The 22,401-nt window shown below is 42.7% G+C and overlaps 1 protein-coding gene across 4 annotated transcripts in view; it reads right to left on the minus strand.

Annotated features, from left to right (window-relative positions):
- LOC121590426 overlaps positions 1-22,401 on the minus strand; it is a 135,073-nt gene that overhangs the window by 35,571 nt on the left and 77,101 nt on the right. The gene's annotated exons all lie outside the window — the stretch shown is intronic.

Raw genomic sequence — 22,401 nt, forward strand, 5'->3', positions numbered from 1 at the left:
AATTCATGGACAAAAGGGTGAGGCTATCTCAAACAGGCAAAAACAAACGATTCGTTGAAGGTAAATGTTTACCACGAGCAATGATACTCCATTTTCACTGCAATCCTTTGCTGGTACTACAGTGGACATGATTGGGGTGTAATAGCTGCCGGCGTTTGGTTTTGCTACGAGTTTAGTTTGAGCGATAGCGCACCCAAGAGTTGAAGATGTTTGCTTAAAAATATTATTGTTTAATATACACTTTTTAGTGCAATTTATTCCGTCAATGAAGTACGAAAAGGGTAGAAACAACTTCGAATAACTTTCATTCCAATGTGCGTGCATTATACACAAGCCACCATCACCCTCCTCAATACACGTGTAATGCACCAGCAAGGGGGTAGCAGGAGAATGCTTCAGACATCATAAAGACAGCAAACCCCATCGACAGCACAGCTGCGAGTCTGCGAGTCTACAAAACGTGCGTACAAAACCAGCGCATCACATCGACGGTGTTGGGAAGCTGTTGCATAATTTAATGCCGCTGCCACTTGTTTTCACACGAGCGCAAGCGGATCGGCCGGGTTCGGATTGAATCCGACGCCCGGCCGGATGTTTGCTTCATGGATTGCATGGATTTTCTTTTTATTTCTCTCCATCTCCTTTCTTTTACCTTCCTTTGGTCGCTTTTATTTCAAAGAAATTCTCGTTTTATTGAAGACCAGCTCGTTTCCTGGGACCAGTATTCCCCCCTACCGCTGAGCTTCTTAACTTTCTGTTTGGTTTTTCTTTGTCACCGCCATAGATTAGACAACGGTGCTACGACGAGTCTTGCTCTACATCTTGCTGCGACATCTAAGTGCTTAACGTCGTACCGTCGTCGTCGTTGTTGTCGTCGTTGTCGTCGCAGTGCTTTCGCAGCAGAGATGCGAAATCAACAAAACCCTTTGTCTGGAACTTCTGCAAGGTTCTCGGAACGGTTTCTGGCACTGTCACCGGGTGGAAATGCGGTGGAAAGCTGGGCGCACTCATTTGGAAACTTTTTCCCTTTTAGCTCGCTCCTTTTCTTTTTGTTACGGCCTGACCCGGCCGGCGGCTGTCGAGATGCGTTTCATTTCCGTTTTTATTTACCTCGTGCGAAAACACACTCGTGCCAAACTCGTTCCGACCCGCCGCCACTTTGACCCACCTATTGTGTGCTACTCTCGAATGTCCTTGCTGCGGCTGCCTTGCTGTGAAGCTGTTCAGCACGCCCGCATATCGGACCAGGACCGGGAGACTGGAGTTCAATAAATACACGAAATTTATTACCGAACCAAACAATATCCTGACCAACACACGCTGTATTGTGGATGGACAGCTCTCGGATCGAAGCTGACTGCCAATTGATTGCGAGGACCGGATGGACGCAAAGGGGGGGAGTAATGACGGTGGCCCGTTTCCTAGGGAGCTTTTCTCTCCGGAGAACGCTGCCGTGGGCTCTTTGTTTGCATACAATTTCGTCTAACTCGTGTGCTCGATCTGTCCACATCTGGGTGGTAGAGCAGCAGAGAGATAGAGAAAGCGAGAGAGAGAGAGAGAGATGACTGCCAATATTCTGCTGAAAGCTTTTCGGGCGAAATGGTGAACCAATAATTAGATAATTGAAATCAAACAAAGGCGTCGATGGGCCGCTCGAGGATAGCCGACCGCTAATACCGAGTGGGACGGAACGGATAGGATGAGTACCTTTTGTGGGACAAATAGCACCGTGCTCAATTGCACTACGCTGTACAGATAATTAATGTTGAATAATTTTCGTTGCTTTGAGGATAAAGATGACTTGCTTGACTTTATGGCACGTTCGAATGATAGGTTCGTTCTATACGCTGATTGATTGCTGCTTAATTTGGTAAATCAATTACTAGCTCATATGAGCGCAACTTAATCCATTGTTCTTCATTGTTAGGAGATTGAAGCAGTCATTTAATAATGACTATTTTTGCATTTAACTGCATTTTTCTGCAAAACAATCGGTGTGTGTGTGTTGAAGAAAACATAAATTTTAAATCAAACTTTACTATTGTCATAAAACATTTACTGATACTATAAAATTTCATAAATGTAAAAATAACAGACCAACATTGACTGCTTGATGTAGATTGGTTACGTTTAAACGTTGTCGAACATCTATTTTCATAGGAAAATAATTTTAAACAGAAATATTATTATGCTGAAACATGTAAAAACAACCCACAAGCCAGATACATTGCTTGTAATCAATGATCGATTATGTATAGGGTGTAACGTTTTTCGATTACGCACAACCTACACATATGACAAACGCATATCAAACATTGTTTCAAAAATAAAAGCACAGCTTTACAGTGTGCCGCTGTTTGCTCCTTTCATTATTCTGTGAAGCTCTCGTTTCACGTTTCATTGCTAAAAATAGCTCAACCACTCATTCCGGTATGATGATTCCATGCTCGACTGTTTGCACTGCGCACGAGAACGAGCCATATGCGGGATGAGCTTGTTTTCATTGAAATACCAAATTGATTGTTTTAAATTTGCAGAAAAAATATACTTTTTTAAATATATAAAATATCGAGCATAGCAAAACTAGATTAACCTCCAAAAAGATGTTAGAAATAGTTTTTTAGGATTTGTAAAAAAGTGGATATAATTATTTCACGGCTCTAAAGCTGTTTTTCTATAATAAGCAGTGCGATGATGGTATGAAAAATATGGAAAATTACGCAAAGACATGTAATTTCATTGAAAGAAATTCATACATCCACTGTTTTTGTGTATCATTCATCCGAATATTAAGTACATTACAAAAACGACTGTCCATAGACCTCTTTTTATAGTAAAAGCTAGTACCAGCTAGTGCTCCAGTGTAACTATATTACATTACAATCGATACACACACTGTGAGCACCAGCACCACACAACGGAAACGTGTGCTTTGTGTGAGAGATGTTTTCAATATGCTTTCAACAAAGAAAAGCTGGATCATAATACTGGCATTTTTATCCTCACCGCTGCGCAAAAGTTGCGCAAAAGTAGTAAAGAAGGATTGCATCGCATCCCATCGCCGCACTATCAACTTTGTCCGATTGGTTTCACGGAAAATCCCTCTCACCGAAGTTTATTTGCAATTGTTTACGAAGCTTCCGTTGTTGTGAACGCTTCTTCCTTTTCTTTTTGTTTGGTTGTTGCTCCGTTCGTGCCTTACCGACAGGTTTTCGCGGAAATTGGCCATACATTTCCACCTTCCTCGGGTGGAATGTGGAGAATAATGATGGTTGTGTTCAATTGAAATTCAAACAAGCACTCGGCAAGCGCACGGTCGCTTTCCCCGGTCAGGCTCTCAGCAGGTTACCACCGCCACCACCACCACCACCACCACCATCATCCGGATAGCAAACAAACCGTGTGCAATATCAATTTTTGATGAATGCTTCCGAGATGGGCACGCATGGTAGATTTGCGCCTTGTGTGCGGAATGCTTGCGCTCGCACGTGTTTTGCTTCTGCCCACTGTTCCCATCTACACTCAAGGCACAGACAGTGAGGCGGTGGTGGAGCTGGTAGAAGAAAATCCCCCGGACGGTACAATCCTTTGACGAGTGGTACAGGCACACAAGTTTCGTCGTGAAAGTAAGGTACAAGGAAATGCTTTCACGGTAAGATGAACATCGCAACCCAGTACAGCTCGGTAAGTTGATCGTATGCAGTACTGAGCGTGAGCGTGTGTGTGTGAGTGTGTGAACGTGGCACAAGCATTAAGGATCTCTTCTTTCTGGATATGAAACCAGTCAGTCTGGCATCCGATAATTTTCCGTTTTGGTAGGAACGCCCTTCCATGTTTGAGCTGTGGTTGCGTAAATCTGTTCCTGGATGTAATCACTCAATGTGCTATGCTGCTGCTGGTTGCAGATTTAATCAATTTCTCAACATCACTTCTATTAACTCGTAGCAACTTCAAATTGGGAAATACTTAGAATCGTTTTTTCACTGATAAACTCTATTTGTAATTGAAGTAAAACAAACCCAGTTGGGGATTAATTTTTTTAGGATTGCATCTCGTGCTATAATTATATTAGTATGTGTTTTAGGTCTTTCCTTGCTATTAAACAGTTTGAACGAAGATATTTCAAAATAAAAATACTTTAAGCTGTTCCAAAACATCAACACAGTTCCATAAGTTCATTTAAGTATGGCCAAAGTGTTTATTTTTCGCTTTGTACGCAACGCAAACAACCGAAGTAGCTCCCATTGGAATGGAAAATAAAGTTATAAAAGTAACGACTATATACGATGCTGAGCACTTTATCTACGGCTGGCCGATGTTAATCCTATTGGCTCATAATATGTTTTGTGGTGAGCCTTACTCCTACGGAAAACACTGCCTAAATAAATATGTTTTATTCCCTTGAATTTTCTCTACCTTTCCCCCGCCTTCAGTGCTGTCTTTTTTCTATAAATTCCGTACAAAAATGAGCTTTTCGGGGCTGGTGTGAACACATTTTAATCTTAATCTAACACTTCCTCATCCATCCGCTACATAATTCCGTAATGCCTTTAGGTACCTACACTCACACGAGGCTGAGTTGGGCGCAAAGTTGCATACCAACAACCCAAACACCCTCTCATCCACCTCACACGATCTGCACCGCGTAAGCAAAGGAAAGCGGAGGGCGCATATTTTCAAACCTAATCACATTTTCACCCACGATAACCGCAATGCTTTGCAACACCACCGCAAAATTGGCCAGCGCCTGCTTCTTTCCAACGGGCGTTTTTTGGGGGAGCCTTTCGCTGGAGTGATGATTGCGCAGTGAAAATAGCACACAGCCAAAAATGAAAGGCGCCACAAGCTCCCAGTGTTTCAGTCAAATAAAAACCGAGCACCACCACCGCCATGATATCCCTTGTGAATGTGTGTGCGAAACGACGTGCGAAACACTGTTGCTCATACGTTTAATAAGCACATATTTGCATAAAATGTTACCACGCCGCCGCCGCCGCCGGGCAAGTGTTCCTCTCAGTGTCTTGGGGCACGCTCTTTCATCATCTTCCCGTTGGTGCTTCACACTGGAAATGAGAACGGCTTCGCATGCCTCAGTGCAACGAGTGTGTTTGTCTAGCTTTATAAATGATAGTTACGGGGAGGTTTCGGTCTACTTATCCAGTCTACAGCTACAGCTGCACACCCCTAGAAAGTGTTGCTTTCTTCTAACGTGATTTACTACGATCGATGATAAGTTTCGCACGATGCAGATTTTTCATGATCTTTCTCTTTAGTCCTGATATACACACACACACTCTTCCAGCTGCTGCGAAACAAAGCTTGCCGGTATAACATTTTCAAAAATCCTCAGACTGAGAACTGGTCGGGAGGAAAAGCGGAGAAGAACAAGTTTTCCTACGCCCCATCGAAAAAAAGGACGCCACCTAGGAAGCTCGGGTTTTTTTCTTCTTCTTTGTTTGGAAGCCATTTTAGCGTCACCTTGTTCAGTTTAGGCAAGATGCACCACGCTTCACCCAACATTGGCAAACGTGACCAGGGCTGCCGGGAACGCTGTTCATCCACCGCTCATAATATTTTGTTCGCGGCGTTAGGAATTTAATTTAATCTGCACACACACGCACTCAACACGACACGACACGGCCTGTCTATGTGAGGACTAATCTATTACGGAGTTTTTTTTTACTTTTTAGCTACTCTACCACACGCTCCTCCTTTGAAATGGTGCCATTTTGCGAAAAACGATGGAAAAGTGAAAAAGTGGTCGGAAACCGTTGACAAATTAATAAAATAACACCATACCGTCCAACGACAATGCGGCGCGAATAAGTTAAGGTAAAGTACGCGGTTCCGTAGGCGGGATGGATGGGTGGGTAGGGTGGGCGAGTCGAATGTGTCGTATTAATTTTGTGTTAAACACCGACCTAATGTACGACCACTTCATTTGACTTTCATGGTAATGTGTTCAAAATTAAACCAAATAAGTACGATTTATGGCATGTACTTGGTAACTTTAATCCCCTCTTATGGTGCCGGCTTTACTGCCTTCACTTCACCATCGTGACTAAGGTTTCTTTAGCTCATTTGGTGAAACACAGTTCTATGGAAATGTTACCTTTGATGTTCTTTTGTACTTTTTTCCCACTGCCAACAGCATACCAGAAGGTGTGAGCATAAGGGTGTCAGGACGTTTTTTGTCATTCTTTACGCCGAACATTTACCCATTCGACGAGCGTGTATTACAATGCTAACTAAGCGACTTTATCCGATGGCTTTGATCTTGATCGATCGAAGGGACATTTTTTGTGTAAAACATCGACCTAATGTACGACCAAGCATGAAGTATTGGCAGCTAGCAGGCAGCAAGTTAACAAGCTTTTTAATATCCGCAGTGGCCTGTCGCGTAGATTGGCTGTATATTTCCCGGTGCAAATGAGAAAAACCAGCGACACCTTCAGGGCTGTGATGGTTTACGCTTTATTTATTGCCTTTACGACCGGGTTTTGGATTCGTCTTTATATTTATGATGTGTTTTATGCTCTTTTAAACTCCAAGTTGATTTTAATACTCAAATTTTAAAATGATTTGAAACAAAACATATCTATCTTTATATTTAACCGCATTAATGTGTTTTAAGCCCACAATAAAACACACGTTAGTCCATCATCCTTTCATTTTAGGATTCTATATCCAAGTGTAAGTAAAAATATATAAATTGAAAGTGTACTTGGCACAATAATGTACATAAAAAGTCAAAAATCAATTTGATACAAAAGGTTTTAATGAGAATAAATTGCCATTTTCGACCAAAAGTATATCCTTTTCGGAGGATGTATGTAGGCAACAGGTATGCGCACCATTCTAAATGACCTCAGGAAAAAGTTGTTAGGCGAGTGTAGCCACTCTTCACCATACAAGGATGGAGAAATTATGAACTTTTATTGTTCTCTCAGCGGTTCGTTTTTATGAGACTACTGGGAACTAAACTGGAAACCTTTTCTGGCTGTAATCCATTAACAATGATTGTGGTCGCTCACACTGTGTGTGCCTTTCCTTGTTTTGGGTGGGCTACGACCGAACAAATCTATGACATGATGTTTACATGATGCTTTGTCGGTGCTGTCAGTTTGTAACCGAGTGGTTACATGTAAAACATGTTTTGGTTCAGGTGAATCATCCTTGTAAGGGCCACTCATTTCAGTGTTTGAGGTTCCGCATGAGGAACATAAGACTGACAAAAAATATGTAGCTTATTTAAATAATAGGTGGCTTAGTTTGAACCACATAATCCAAATTTGAGTAATGCAAAATAATTTAAAAGTTGTCCCACCTTTATAATAGTGATGGTTCATAAAATACAAATAACACTATTTTACATTTGCAGTGACATTAGACAGCTCCACACCTATTAGAAAGATGTATAAATATATAAATATAAATTACAAAAAATAGAACCAAGTACCACAACGAGTGTTTATAATTTAGTACTGAAGAACAGGACTTTATCTCGGATAGAATAATTAGATATACTCTAAAACTACTCTATAAAACCCTCGATATGCAGCGAGTGTTACTCAACATTTTAGAGTAAACCAAATATTGCATCCACTTTGATGTTTATGAGCATATATGGAGCACACTTTTATAGTGAGCTTTGGTATTATTACGCATTTACTGCCGTTCCGTGCCTGGGAATGATTGGCTGGGATAAAGGACTTAACACAAATTAAACCCATTCCAACAGAGGATGGTTGTTGCTGTGTTGCATTGCATCGAACGATCAGCAAAAGGATTTTTTTTCAGCGAACTCTTTTGTTGCGTTAATTATACATTGCATAATGACCTAAAGAATAAATGGTTAATGAAGGTAAATGAAAAAGGAAAGATGATTGAATTGACGCAAAAAAGGAACAAGAAAATAATTGAAACGCAATCAAATACTGCCAAACTCTGCACACTAAATGTTACACACATTATACAGATTTTAGCTACATTTGAGCTGTATTCAAACTGATTATTCTTAATTCAATTCAATGTATTCACAAAAGCACACACAAATTTCACATATATTCACAAGCATTGGTTTTCTCTGACACCAACGACACTTCCACTGTACATAAAACATCATACATTTATAATAATTTCCGCCGTTTTGTTACTCTGTTAAGCTTTCAACTTTTCCTACACACAGTGTTACTAACACAATAAGACACAATGTGACACAAACGACATCACCAGCAAAAGCTTAATTGCATATGGACGGTTTTACACTTTGAACTGTATCGTTTCGTGTCGCTCTTCCATTTTCCACAAACAATATGGTTGTGAAACACACAAACATACTGAGTATTTGCTTTTCTATACCAGCTTTGACCAGAGCATCTTAGTTGCACAATCACCTAAGCAAAAAAAAGCTACACAGGCAACTTCCTTGCCACAATTGTGTAGATAATAAAGTGCTCCGAGAATGTAAATCACACCCTACGGTACACGAGTATTCACTTATTAAAATTGAACGCCTTTTTGCACATCCACACGTCCAACAGATTGAAACCGTACCATATGAAATCACCCAACAGAACCGGCTTCCAAGGTAGCACAGGGAACGGGTTTCTTTTCCTTTTTTTTGTAAACCTTTTCGAGCGGAACACACCGAGTTTGAGTGTTAAACTGCAAAGCCGCGAGTCTGGCAGGCACTGATTGCGAGGACGACTTCCGAGTCACATTACCCAAACCTGTGATGCTGTGGGCCACCTGCTGGTGTGAGTTCTGCTTTCTCGAACCTATCAAATGCACAATACACTTTATCTCACCAGTAAAAAGCGCTTTCCCGCTTCCTTTCGCCCACCGTGCTTTGAATGAGCGAGCGAGAAATGTGATAACGATGAGACACTCCTTGTTCAAGTGAGAAGGTTAAATGATGTGAGCCACGGTGTGGCTTCTAGACACACCACTGCTAGGCGTTTGTTTGTGTGCGAATCAGTGGTGTGGCCTGGTGTGTCGGATCAGCTCACAGTAGGGACAGCTCGTACATTCGACAACACAAAGCACGCTCCAGACGCACCTACACACACATACTGGTTGACAGGGGAGAAAGTGTCCGCCGAATCATTCTCACTTTCATTTACTCCCCTTTCTCACGCTCACCATTAGCGAAAGCTTCCATCCGCTTGTACCTCTCTCTCTCCCTCTCTCTTTCTCTCTCTCTCTCTCTCTCTCTCTCTCTCCCTCTCTCACTCTCAGTGAGCTCTTTAGCTCTGCACAGCATCCACACTCCCAGCCGGCACTCAACCGATTTCCCGATCGTACACTAAAGGACCATACATACACTCTAGGATAATGGGAGCAGAACCAAATGGCAGGAACGCTTCGCTGGCTGACGGACCGAACTGGACGCAGCCCTTACCGAACCACAGACAACGCGATACTGAGTGGGGTTTGACTTTTGGCAGTGATGTTTTATAATCAGCCGATTGCGGGCTGCGATTCTGCTCCGGACTTTGGCGCTCCGGTACAATCTTTGCGCGGTGAGAGAGCATATTCTCGGCTGGTGCGTCGTATCTGTGAGTTACTGGGAGAGGCGAGCCTTTTTTTGTAAATGCAACCAGTGCCCATGCCTTCGGAAATGGAATCGGGTAAGGGCGAGGATCGTTTTTACGACACAGGAAAGGTTGTTATCTTAAAGCTATGCATCGAAAAAGAGTTTTTGTGTTTATTCCGCCTTTTTTTTTTTGTTCACAACTGGCAACTGGAGAGTAATGGACGAGAAAAGAATAAAAAACTAATAGCATTTAAAGCTATATAATAGCATTTAAAGCTATAAAATTTAAGTGTAAAATAATTTTATAAACTTTTTTTCATCTAATTTAAGGTACCCGTCAAGCACTTCTCGTGCATGTTCGCCTGCACCATGCCAAGGAAGCAGAATAATTAAAACTAATTCCCAATTTAACCCACTCTTAAACGAAACGGTCTAGCCCCTGGTGTTCGCTGGTCCCATCCGATCGAATTATGCACCACACGGCATCCCGACTCACCGGGTGCACAGGGCGTTGACTTCTGGTGCGTAACATGTCGTCCAGATGGGCTCATCAGTGCCATCCTTTCCCTACCCGAGCCAACCCGACCGACCCGATTCCGGTAGGGCAAAAAAGGGAGAATGCATCCTCGATCTAGCACCAGAGTTACACGGTACGTGAAACACACATTGGTGCCCTTCTCACCCAAAATCGCATGAACCGATGAACTGCTGGGCCGCTCCTTCTCGTACACACTGGCACGTTCACCATCGCGCGGACACTCACTGGCGCTCCACGTTTTGGGAGAGACGTCGGTTCGCGCAATTGCTCTTTGTTGTGATTGTATGAAAGCTGAACTTGCAGCATCTAAAGATAGATTTTCGCCTACTCGCTGGCCTGTGTTTTGGTGTTGTGTGCCTCGCTCTGCTCTGCGCCACCAGGCGTCCCCATCGACTCTCCACGCAGCGAAAGCGATAGTCGCACAAATGGAAAATTACCCTATTTTCACGTCCCCTTCTTTTCCTCCCATACATACATCACACTCACACGCGCGCACACATTGGGAGTAATCGAAGCGAAAATACGGGTTCGATGTCTCTGTATCGTGTGTATGTGTGGACTTTTTTGGAGGATGGGTAAACTTTGCCGCCACAAGCTTTTTTTTTTGTCTTTTTGAATTCTTCTCCTTTCTTTATGGTGTGCCGCGACCGTTGCCGTACCCTGTGTGAGGTTATTACGCCCGCCATACCACAAGCGCGGACGAGCGCAAAGGGTGGTTCGTGTTTCGCGGTTATCGTTCGACACTACATCGGCGTGAAACAGCTGAACCAAAACAGCGCCGAATGTCGGAAAGTTATCCTTGCGTTAGGAAATCCATTGTGAGGGTTAAGAAATTGGGTTCCCCTGCAGTACCTCCTCACTCTGAACGGAGCTGGTACTTGTCCACACCCTTCTTAGGGTTTTGGGAAAAATGTTGGATCTTTCCTATTCGCAAGGTCTTCTGTGTGAATTCGCACGAACTACCCCTGTGTACCAGGGAATCTCTTTCACACACATACACACACATATTCACTCGGTCTGTGAGTTTAATGCACTTGCCACCCGGCTAGGGAATGTATTTATTCCCAAGGCATCGCCCAATGCACGACCCCCTGCAGGACTTTGTTTGCACAACTTTCATGTCTCCGTAGCGCATCGAAAGCATGTTGCGTAACGAACATTCTTGAGGGAGAGAGAGAGAGAGAGAGAGAGAGAGAGAGAGAGAGAGAGAGAGAGAGAGAGAGAGAGAGGGAGAGTGCATTAAAGAAAGCTTGTTGCCGGTGCGTCACTACAAAGACTTTGGGGCGGGGGGCCGTAAGGCATCTTACTTGGTTCGTGCAACCATCCAGCGTTTGCTGTGCGTCCCCTTTGGAGCCGGTGACGGGACCGGGTTGCTCCACAAGAAGAATGCCACAAACGATGAGCAGCTTTGCGGTACGAATGCGACCAGATCGTTTACCAACCATTGGCCACCATCCTGGTACGCCACTGAAGTATGTCCTACAGTGCGCCATCATCAAAGGGCGAGCATCAAACGGTTCCACCCCCACCAACACTGCGCGGCAGTGCTGCTGCGGGTGGAAGCGATAAAAGTAAACGATCTTAAGGCAGGCTCGGTACAGGACAACACAGCATTAGTTGCAAGTCATCCCCTGCTACCAACCCAAAGGAAGGAGAGCTGCACAAAGCACAAAATGTCCTCGCTCCCCCTCCCCTGGTAAAATGGGCGGACACACACTTTCACTCTTGACGTGAGGTGGTGTATTAAACATAATGCGCTTTTATTGCAATTCGCAAGCGTTATAGCGCACGGAAAAGGGAAAAGAAACGGTGCAAGAACAGCTCCCATAGCAATGAAACCGTTGGTAACTTTTACTTTTTCTTGTGCCCGAAATTGTCGTGGGCAATGGCCGAAAAAAGCAAACGGCCGGAGTAGTTGGGTGGGGAGGAGGAGGGAGCAAAAAACGTTCATTTTCTATCTAAACGATAAAGGTACGACGTGTTGTTGGAGTTGAAAGAAAGGGAAAGATTTTTTTTACTCGTTTTTCCCCTATTTTGAGTGTTTTTATGCTTGCTTGAGCTTGAACACAGGCGCAAACGGATACTAAAGGGTGGTTCGTTCCCCATTTAAGACGTCTTAGTTCTATTCTGTTCGGGTGTGTTATGCTCAGTGCATTGATATTTTTTAGTTAAGTTTGCTTGTGAATCTCGATAGCTTTTTAGAATAAAATCAAATCTGTGATCTTTGCGACAACCAAAAGGGAAAAAGTTATATTCTTGTTCGTTATAATTCTCGACGTAAAAGCTCACCTCATAAAAGCAAATAATAGTTTACCTTTCAATGAATACACAAATTCTTTAATCGATGTTTAGGGTGGTTTCATCAAACCATCATCAAAAATGAAAAGCTAAAGAAAATAACATTCCTTTTTTGTGCTCTTCCATCAAAAGCGCTTCCAAATTTACACTTTACTTACTACGCTTCCCTCTCATCCTTTACACGAACGAGAACGGAAAACTTCAAACGGTTTCAAAACATTCTATTTATTTTGCACGATGCAAGCAAAAAGTTTTAAAAAGTTTGCCATTTGACAGGGGGGGGGGGAAATACTCACTCTCACTTGCACACTTTCCCATTCCCACTTTTAGCTGATTTTACCCAACTCGCTCTGTTGTACATACCACACTACACTTCCAGCTGTACCATTAAAAGTGACCGTGTTGCTGTACTTGGCTGCTGCCTTTTCCCAACTGCCAATGAACCGAGAATCGGTGTGGGAATGGGTGTATGGGTGAAAGAAATTTCGAAATTTGCGAACGTGTTGAAACTGTTGATTGCATTAATTTCCTCCATTACTACTGTGCTGGGTGGGAGAATTTCGGTAGCGAAATCGATCCACAATTTGATTGAACAAACGTACTGACACACACACACACACACACACACACACACACACACACACACACACACACACACACACACACACACACACACAGAGCTCATTTTCGTTCCATTCCACTCCCGAGTGATGAGAGTGTTTAAAGTTTAGTTATATTTACCCACCAGCAACACTTACACCGATTGATGATGATTGGTTGCAAGTGTTGCTTGTCCCGTTGGGATAGTGGGACGCCTTTTATGATCAACAAATGGATTTTAATGCTATTATACCGACACAAACACCGTAAATAGACAAAAACATAATCGAAGAAAAAAAACATTTGTCCTTAAACGCCCAAGGGCAAACTTCTCGCTGAGTAATGATAGTTAATTTATATCCAATCCATCTCCGACATTTCTCATCCTGATGTTGCCTTTTTGCCCTCCCAAATTGTCTGCCCTTTTAATTTAGCGCCGTACATCTGGACACTAAATAAATCAGCAAAAAGAAAACGGAACAAATCATTCGTAACGATTCATACCATGACTTACCGATGCGGCGGTAAATGTGCTGTTTTCATTTTCTAGATTTATAGGTCGTTTGCTCTGCTCAGTTTAATCCCGTAATCTCGTAACTTGGAAATTGGAAAAAGTTTTCACCTAAACTGCTTTCAATACCAATATCATCGATTTTTGTTTTGTCTTTGCTGGGAACGAAATTCCCAAGCAATCGGTATTACCAGAATATTCTTCTTTTCGATGACAGATTCTGGATTGATGGAGGAACGTTATTGGCCGGTTCTACGACACAAAAAATCGCAATATATGGCTGTCAATTGGTGGTCTAAAATATACATTTCTTTAGAAAAATCCTGTGTATGTTCCTGTTTTTTGCGAGCTTTTTTCAAGTTAAATGAGTTTAATTGCGCAACCTACATGTGAGTGCTAGTTTTTGCTAGATCCAACCCAAAACTCAATGCTCAATATCTATAGTGAAGGGTTACACAAATGAGTTTGAAATTACTTGAATTCACACGGAACGGAACGGAATGAGGGAAAGACAAAATTCATTTCTCCGGCAGCTCCTGCAGCAGCTTGCTATTACGGTGAGCCAAATCCGATCAGCTTTTTCACTCCGACTGGTTCGGATTGTTTGTTGGACAGAGTGAGAGACCGGAGCGAATGTCAGTTCTGTTGGCAGGGGGCACTTCCATGAACACCGCGTCGAGTAGTGGGATGGAGCAGGAAAATCATAAATTCAATTGCACTCGCCCGACGAAATGTCGATGCTTTGCGCTACATGGCGCAAGATTTCTTGCAACAAATTTTACACCCGCCGGGTTGCCGACACCAAAAGGAAAGGATGCTGAACTGCTAAATCCGACCACCTTTGCACAAAGACAAAAACCAGCGCCCGATCGTTGCACGCAGCAAGCAAGCAGGCAAGCAAGGTGTCAAGCTGGTGGAATAATCGATTTAAAACTTTGTTAATCTGCCCTCTGTCCCGTATTTACTTTTCGAGCCAGTGCAGAGCAAGTGGGCCGCGGGAAATGGGGGGGGAGGGTGTCTTGAGGGCATAAAAATGCTTTCGTTTCTATGCTTTGCTTAGTGTGATTGGAAATTGTACCGAAGCGAGGAGGAGCCGTGCTACTGCTATGGGCGATGATAGTAAACACAACATCTTGAGCAAACTACTACATGCAGGATCAGTATGGGGCAAAGGAAAACACATTGTACATTGACCCAGTGACGTGTTTTGTGTCCCTTCTTTCCCAATCATATGTTGGTATTTGCCTTTTATTGCCTACAATTCAACTGCCACAACCGGCAGTGCTTAATTAAATCGCTTCCACGTACATGATCTGGTGCAGACTTTTCTGCGCAATGATTGCTAAAGGCAGCTCCCTTTTGCTCGATAACAGATCCCACACGTCTCTCCAACGCACCTGCAACAATATCGAAAGCGACATATTCTAATTGGCAAGATAAGATAATAATTGAACCACATCGACAAAAACACAGTATCCTTGCGAGTGAAGGACGTTGTTTTAGAAAACAGTACGAAGTCTGTAATATTTTGTGTGTGAATCACAATGGTGGCCTAGGAAAATCTTCTGTTATTACATTCCTCTACCTCTCTCTCTCTCCCTTCACACCCATTCAAATCTATCTCCAGACCTGGACAGTATCGACCGTTAGAATAAATTTGCTTGCACAGAGAGTGGTAATGAAAATTTTAATATAAATTCTCATAATTGAATGGCAGCCGCCTGCCTCTTCGTTCGGACGTGCTCGACCCAATGCGCACGTTCGTCAAGGATGGAGCCGAGAGTAAACGATTCTCCCCACGCAATGTCCACCTATCACCATCACCAGCACCATCCAGACCGTTCCACAACTTCAAACGGTGTCAAGTGCAAATAAATCGACGTAAATGCAAACACCTTAACGCTCGCGACTCCCACCAACAGCGCCGCATGTAATGTGCTGTGAGCGGTAACTTCAACCTACCCAAACCTCGCAAATACGTCACGGGTACAAATAAGCCGGTCTCATGGTACAGTCGTCAACTCGTACGACTTAATAACATGCCCGTCATGGGTTCAAGCCCCAAATAGACCGTGCCGCCATACGTAGGACTGACTATCCTGCTATGGGGGGAAATCAATAAGTCACTGAAAGCCAACCCCACAAGTGCGTTGGTAGGCCTTGACCGGCATCGGTTGTTGAGCCAAAGAAGAAGACAAATAAGCCAAGTAAAGGAGCAACACCTTCGCCACTCCGTTTTAATGACTTTTCGAAGGAAAGTTTGCACACCGCCGCGTTCACTGGGCACTATGCTGTGTGCCGGGAGGGAGCTGCTTTACATTGTAAACCAGCAGTGCAGCTTGTAAACCAGCGCTGCATCCTAGCTGCATAATCAGCGAGAGAAGAGTTAAATTAGTTTCAAACACAGGGCGCGCGCGCGCGGACCCATTTGTCTAAGAAGCGTCGCGGGACGGCGAGGAAAGTCGAAGTAAAGTTAGTGTTAAATAAAGAACACGGGAGGAATTTTATCGCTCTTTTTCGAGCAAACTTTGCCTTCGTCAAAGCAGCAGCTCTTTGTGAGTGGTTGACGATTCCTACAAATAACGTTCATGTGCGAGGATTTTCTTCAAAAGCCAAGGCCAGTTTGTACGGTGTGTTTAGATAGCATAACGAAACTTTTCCGGTGAAACTCCGTGGCGAGATGGGTACAAATGCTGCATCAACAACTTGTGCAAATCACTTTATCTGATTTTGTTTGGATTTATTTTTTAACTGGCAATGTATTACAGTGCCCCACAAACGTCCCTGAATCAAATGACTCGACTGGTTAGAAAGATACAGATTTCGGATTCAGATACAGATCATGCCATAAACGTACTCAATTGCTTCTTCATTAAAACTACACTTAGCATCACAATAAAACCTTTAAAAAAAGCCTCACAATCTTCGCAAACAAAAGCTCAAACATCTATTGTTTCCCGCATAGTATTCGCTTTGATACAAGCCAAAATTACATCCCTCTAATTACATCTCCAAAATGCGTCCCCAAAAATAACACCATCCAGCTGGGTGTGCAAAAAAAAACGAAAAACATGACCCACATAAACCAGCACCACTACCGAAATCATTAGGCATCATCGTAAAGCTCGCTTCGCAGTAGTGTGCAGCAGACACATAGCGTGCGTCCCTCACAATCTTGCATTTTACGCTCGTAAATTCCTTTTACGATGGTATCTCTGTTGTCTTAACGATCATGCGCGACGCACCCGAAAAGTTCATCAAGTGCCCGATCAATACCGGCCGGCCCCGACAAACGTACCCGAAAGGAAACACTCGGGCTGGGGCGCTTTGTGCAATTACAATTAAATTTTAAAATGCTTCTGCTTCCCGCGCGTGACGTGCACGGTCATCATAATAAAGCGGCATAATCGTTCCCCCTTTGTAGCTGAGTTGGCATCATAAGGGAAGAGCTTTATTTAAAAAGTGAACCTTGATGCAAGAAGATGATAAAACAGGCTTTCTAAAAGCGTACTTAATTAAAGCTCGTTTTACTGCGCAACATTTCACCTTCATGTTTTTTGCCATTTACCTTTTGTTTTGCGCTCATCTCGGGGAAAATGTTTTTCAAATTATATGTTTTCACTCATAAAAAGCATTTAGGTGAAATACATATCTAGGATTTCACGTAAAAAACTGTTTAGCTGCAGGTTTAATCCATTGCAGTGAAAACAAAACTCATACAAGCACAGTTTTCTTTAACATCATTTTTTGTTATCGGTTTGATCAAATCATACACTTTTGATGCAAAATCCCAGAAAACAAGAAACTAATTACCGTATTTGTAGCAAAAAATAATCAAATACAACTAGTATTTGTAGCAAAAATTAGTCAAATACAACTAACCTAACATTCATTTGGATTAGCAAACTTAGTCGGTCCAGGCCTGCTTAAGCCTCTACAAAGGTTGGCTGTATGTGACTTGTCGGTATACTCATAGCAGGAAAGGCAGTCCTTAGTCCATGTGGGACTTGTACCATTGGCGGGGCAGGACAGTCCTGCGAGTTGACGACTGTACCACAGTACCAATCCAAACACTATGCATTAAAGACTAGCGAAATAAGTTTTTGGAATAGGTTTTCATCGATACAGTTTTAAAGGTGCTTGCGATTCCAACCAGTAGAATTATATGGGGTTTGACATTTGCCAACATCCGCTAAAATATGCCAACAACCGTCAAATTCTTCATGCTCATTGATGATTTTAAGAGACCAATTCCAGATACATTAGGTTCTGCTGCTTCGGAAGGTAGTGCCCTAGAGCAAGTGTTGGCACCAGTGGAATATGCATGTATGTTCTGATATGTTATGTTCTGCACAGTTATGTTCTGATTTATTCGATGGAGTTGACCCGTTTTTTCTTGATGAAAGAACGTCGGTCGTCTTGGGTGTGTGTATGTGTGTGTGTGTGTGTGTGTGTGTGTGTGTGTGTGTGTGTGTGTGTGTGTGTGTGTGTGTGTGTGCGCGTGTGTGTGTGTGTGTGTGTGTGTGTGTGTGTGTGTGTGTGTGTGTGTGTGTGTGTGTGTGTGTGTGTGTGTGTGTGTGTGTGTGTGTGTGTGTGTGTGTGCGCGCGTGTGTGTATGTGTGTGAGTGTGTGTGTGTGTGTGTGTGTGTGTGTGTGTGTGTGTGTGTGTGTGTGTGTGTGTGTGTGTGTGTGTGTGTGTGTGTGTGTGTGTGTGTGATTCGGTGGATTCTTTGGAATGACGTCCGATCCTACCACATGCTTGTACATTTTTTTTATTCAAAAGCTATCTTAGAGTAATATTTTCGTAAATACACTTCTATCCTTCTCAAACCTGTGTTGTGCCTATGTAGGAATTTCAACCACTGCACTTTGTATTTCATTTTTAAACTTTTAAACTAGAAGAGTTTAAACTTCCACAAAAATCCTACTATGCCAAAGATAATTTATAACATCTAATACAACCAATTTTAACAATTTATTTCAAACAATAACCTGCTATTCCAGATCCTCTCAAAACTCTTCCAATTATTGAGCAAAAATGTCAACAACGCAAACGAACAAGGCTGTACCACAATGTGATACAAATTTCCCCCCAAAGCACTCGCAAAAACGACGTTCTGAAACACGAAAGCTGCTGCTATGGTGGCAACCATAAATAAATTCTCCTTTCGAGCCCAGCTTTCCCCCCAGGCCCAGCTTCACACGCCGAACTTTTTCAAAGGGCGGCCTCCAAAACGTTCCTCGGGGACTCTTTTTGTTTAATTCGAAACGGCATATCGCTTCGCTCCGATTCGAGTCCGTATTCTTGGCCCAGGCTTGACACCATTCCCAGGCAGCAACGGCAAGACATCGGTGCATGGATATATCTTCACCACGTTCTACAGCTCGCAATGTGGCTGCCGTTTTTGGAGCGGTTGTGTGGTTTTCGTTCATCCTTCTAAACTCACGTCGAACCGGACGTGCTCGGTTGGGGCTTGAGATGTGTTCTTCTGGTCATCAATGGCAATACTCACAGTCAAACACACTCACACACATTTACACAGTCCCAGCTCTAGCTCGATGCGATGAGGCAAAAGTCAAAGGTCTAGGTAAAACTCGGAGTGTATCTGTCCCCAGTACCCAGATGTTGCTTTGCTGTTGCTATTCGTTTGAACAACGGGTGCCTCCTAGAAGACGGACGAACACTTTCGTTCGGTTCGCATATCTTTCACCGTATCGAATCGTGCCTTTGCTTCCCATTTGCTCCTCGTTTACAGTTTCCGTGCCACTTTATTTTCTTTTTAACTCCTTTCATTCGTCCCGCTCTCGAAGCCTTGAGGGGGCCCACTGCGGGATTGATACTGGTGCACCATTTGCCCTTCCCATTTACTGTAACCCTCATTTGCGGGAACGCTTTCATTTCAATTTGTTTGCAGCAAAGCTCACGGTGGACAAGCTCAAAAGAGTGGCTTTCTCCAGCACGTCATCAGGAGCCATTCTCACCCGAAGCACCAACCGGAGTACAGCTCAGTAGCATACCTTCTGATGCCACTTCGTTGGGCAACTGCTATATGTTCGTCCGAAAGTGACTCCGTCGACCGATGCTTCCAGTGTGAAGCATCTTTTGACCCTATCGTTTTGCGGTCTTCCCAAAATGAAAAAAAGTTAAGTCTGGACTGTAGGCACTGCCTTATGAACCTTGGATGTTTTATAGCTTTTGCTAGCTCCAGCACGGAACAGTGATACCAAATTTGCCAATTTCATATTGGCCCCTTTCGTTCTTTTTGCTCTGTTAGTGATAGAGCCAAAGGAATAGAGGTCGCTTGTTGACGCTCCAACCTTATGCTATTTCATATATTGTGCTCCGAAAAACCACACCGAACATATCGATTGCAATTTATTACGGAATTGAGACTTTAATCAAGCTTGACGGAAATAGCCGAACCTTTCCAAATTTGGTCATCAACTATTGTTAATACTACCCAGTTGGAATGACACTTGTTGATTTATGTAGGTAGATGATACAGTTAATCAGGTGATAATTTGAACATTACTGAATAGTGATTTAAATTTCATTTCAAATCTTACGTTTGCTTAAAACATATATTGACGAAAATGGTTGATTTTTCATGAATTTATCTTCAACAACATTTATCAACATCTTGACACTATTAGACAACAAACAGAGTATCAACAGAAAGCCCGGTTTCGCATGGCCGATGACCCTGAGTGACATAAAGTACCAGTAGAAGCTGAAAATGAAGACCGAGGAAAAAGTCGCTACATCGCTGCGTCTGCTTTGCCGTAAGGTCGATGCAACCGGCAAAACAGTGAAAAAGTCCCTGAGAAACATGAACATACATCTCAGGAAGCAGGAAATCGCGACCACTGGTTTTGCAGCGGCAGGCAATGATGCCAAACCTCGAAATGCGATCATTTTAAGATATAGAGTGGCTGAATATCGTTGTTGCGGTAGCAACGTGTAAGTTTGAGGCGATTTTTAAATTGCAACGAAATGTTTTTTTTTGCCACGGTTAAGTTTGGGTAGAATTTGAAACTATTGTAACTTATCGTATGAGAACAAGATCGCTGGCCTAAATAAACACACATTTTTTGGGAACGGCCCGTTTCTTGAGTTCATCGATAAGCGTAAGCAACTCAGACAGGACGTAGGGTAATAAAATATTTTGCAACGAGCACATCCGGTAGGTGCAAAGAAATTAGGAGAAAAAATGCATGCAGGACGAAAACGTGCATATGTACCAGATAATGACTCCTTCCAACCCAAAACGAGGACATCATAAAATTTCATGTTTTTTTAGGATTAAACTAGAATGCGTGGAACTGAAACATAAACAAAGCCATATCATACACACAAACAAACATATACAACACAAGGAACATAAAAAAATCATTGAATAGATTTCCGAAAAAGGGCACAATATTTTAACACGCACTGGCACCAATACATTTAAACAACGTGTACGGACACGTTTCAACACCATCAAGCATGTTAGTATATAAGAACCAAATTTGTTTAATAAACTTTAGACCTAATTCAGAAACTGAACGGAGAACGTCTCGATTTTCTTTGAACGTCTTGGCCTTTCCTAGGATTCGTTTTAGGTCTCATCCGGGTCCCTCTCCCCCATCCGAAAAGTTATTGTATCAATTGTGCCACTTTTGCAGCATAGATTCCCACGAACCGTGAATACTAGCGGAAAGTTTAATGCACAATTGGTTATAATAACTCCTTTCGGGCAGAAACCCATCTTTCCAATCAATTTGTTTTCGGTTGAAACTTAGGACACTGAAGGCCTTTCCTTCGCGTGGCCTGGCCCGAGTTCCGCCGTCAACAATCGTTGTGACACCTTAGTCAGCGAATCGGTCTAACATCGCCCAGCATCGTCTTATTGAGAATTTCTAGACCATTATGATGCAAAATATGCAAAATACTCCAACAATTTTGTCGCGAAAACTAAAGAGGAATTTATAAAAAATCGAAGGTAGAACATTAAATCCTTTTTTTTTAACCTAGGTAAGATTGAATTTAACAAGGTCTTAACTTCGCTATAACCAAACGTGGAAAAAGGATCCAAAAAGTGATGCGCGTATTTCAAAGTAACGTTTATAAATTTCTTGCTAATTTTCTCAAATTCTCATTTCACTTTTTGATCATTATACTTTACTGCTTTCGGCGTTGGGACGGTCCCGTGGTACAGTCGTCAACTCGAACGACTCAAAAACATGCCCGTCATGGGTTCATGCCCAGAATGGACCGTCTCCCCGTAGCAAGGATTGACTATCCGGCTACGTGGTAATGAATTAAGTCTCGAAAGCCTTGTATAGCCCGGTATGTCCGAGTAGGACTTTTACGCCAAATAGAAGAAGAAGAAGAAGAATTTACTGCTTTCTGCAGCTCTTATGCGCAATGATTATACCGTGGAACTCCTCATAATGAGTACCGCTTATAATAAGTTTTTCGCATACCGAGCATATTTGATGAGGAAGAGAAAGGTCGTATACTTGCGTGTTGCACAAGTGTGTGTTATATTGTTGAGTGTTTTTTGCATGCGTTTCTAGATCTGCTAGAAAATGAAATGATTTTTTGGGCAAAAAATTCAAGTAGGACATATCAAACATCTGTAGAAATAGCTCTTCCTGGACATCAAAAAACAATGATATTTCGTTTATTTGGCAGCAACCATCTTAAACTGCTTCCTTCTAACCCGGCAAGCCGTCATTCGATAACTCGATAACGAGAAAATAACTTGTACGAAACAATGGATCATTATCGAGGCAAATAAGTATTATTATCCAGGAACATTTGGAATTTTTATATCGCTGAGGTTCATGTAATCGATAAGAAGTTGATGTAAGGTAGATCCAGAAAGATTCAAGTTATTTACAAAACACACTCTCTCTCTCTCTTACTAT

Source organism: Anopheles merus, chromosome 2R (assembly GCF_017562075.2).
Source record: "Anopheles merus strain MAF chromosome 2R, AmerM5.1, whole genome shotgun sequence".
Lineage (NCBI taxonomy): Eukaryota > Metazoa > Arthropoda > Insecta > Diptera > Culicidae > Anopheles > Anopheles merus.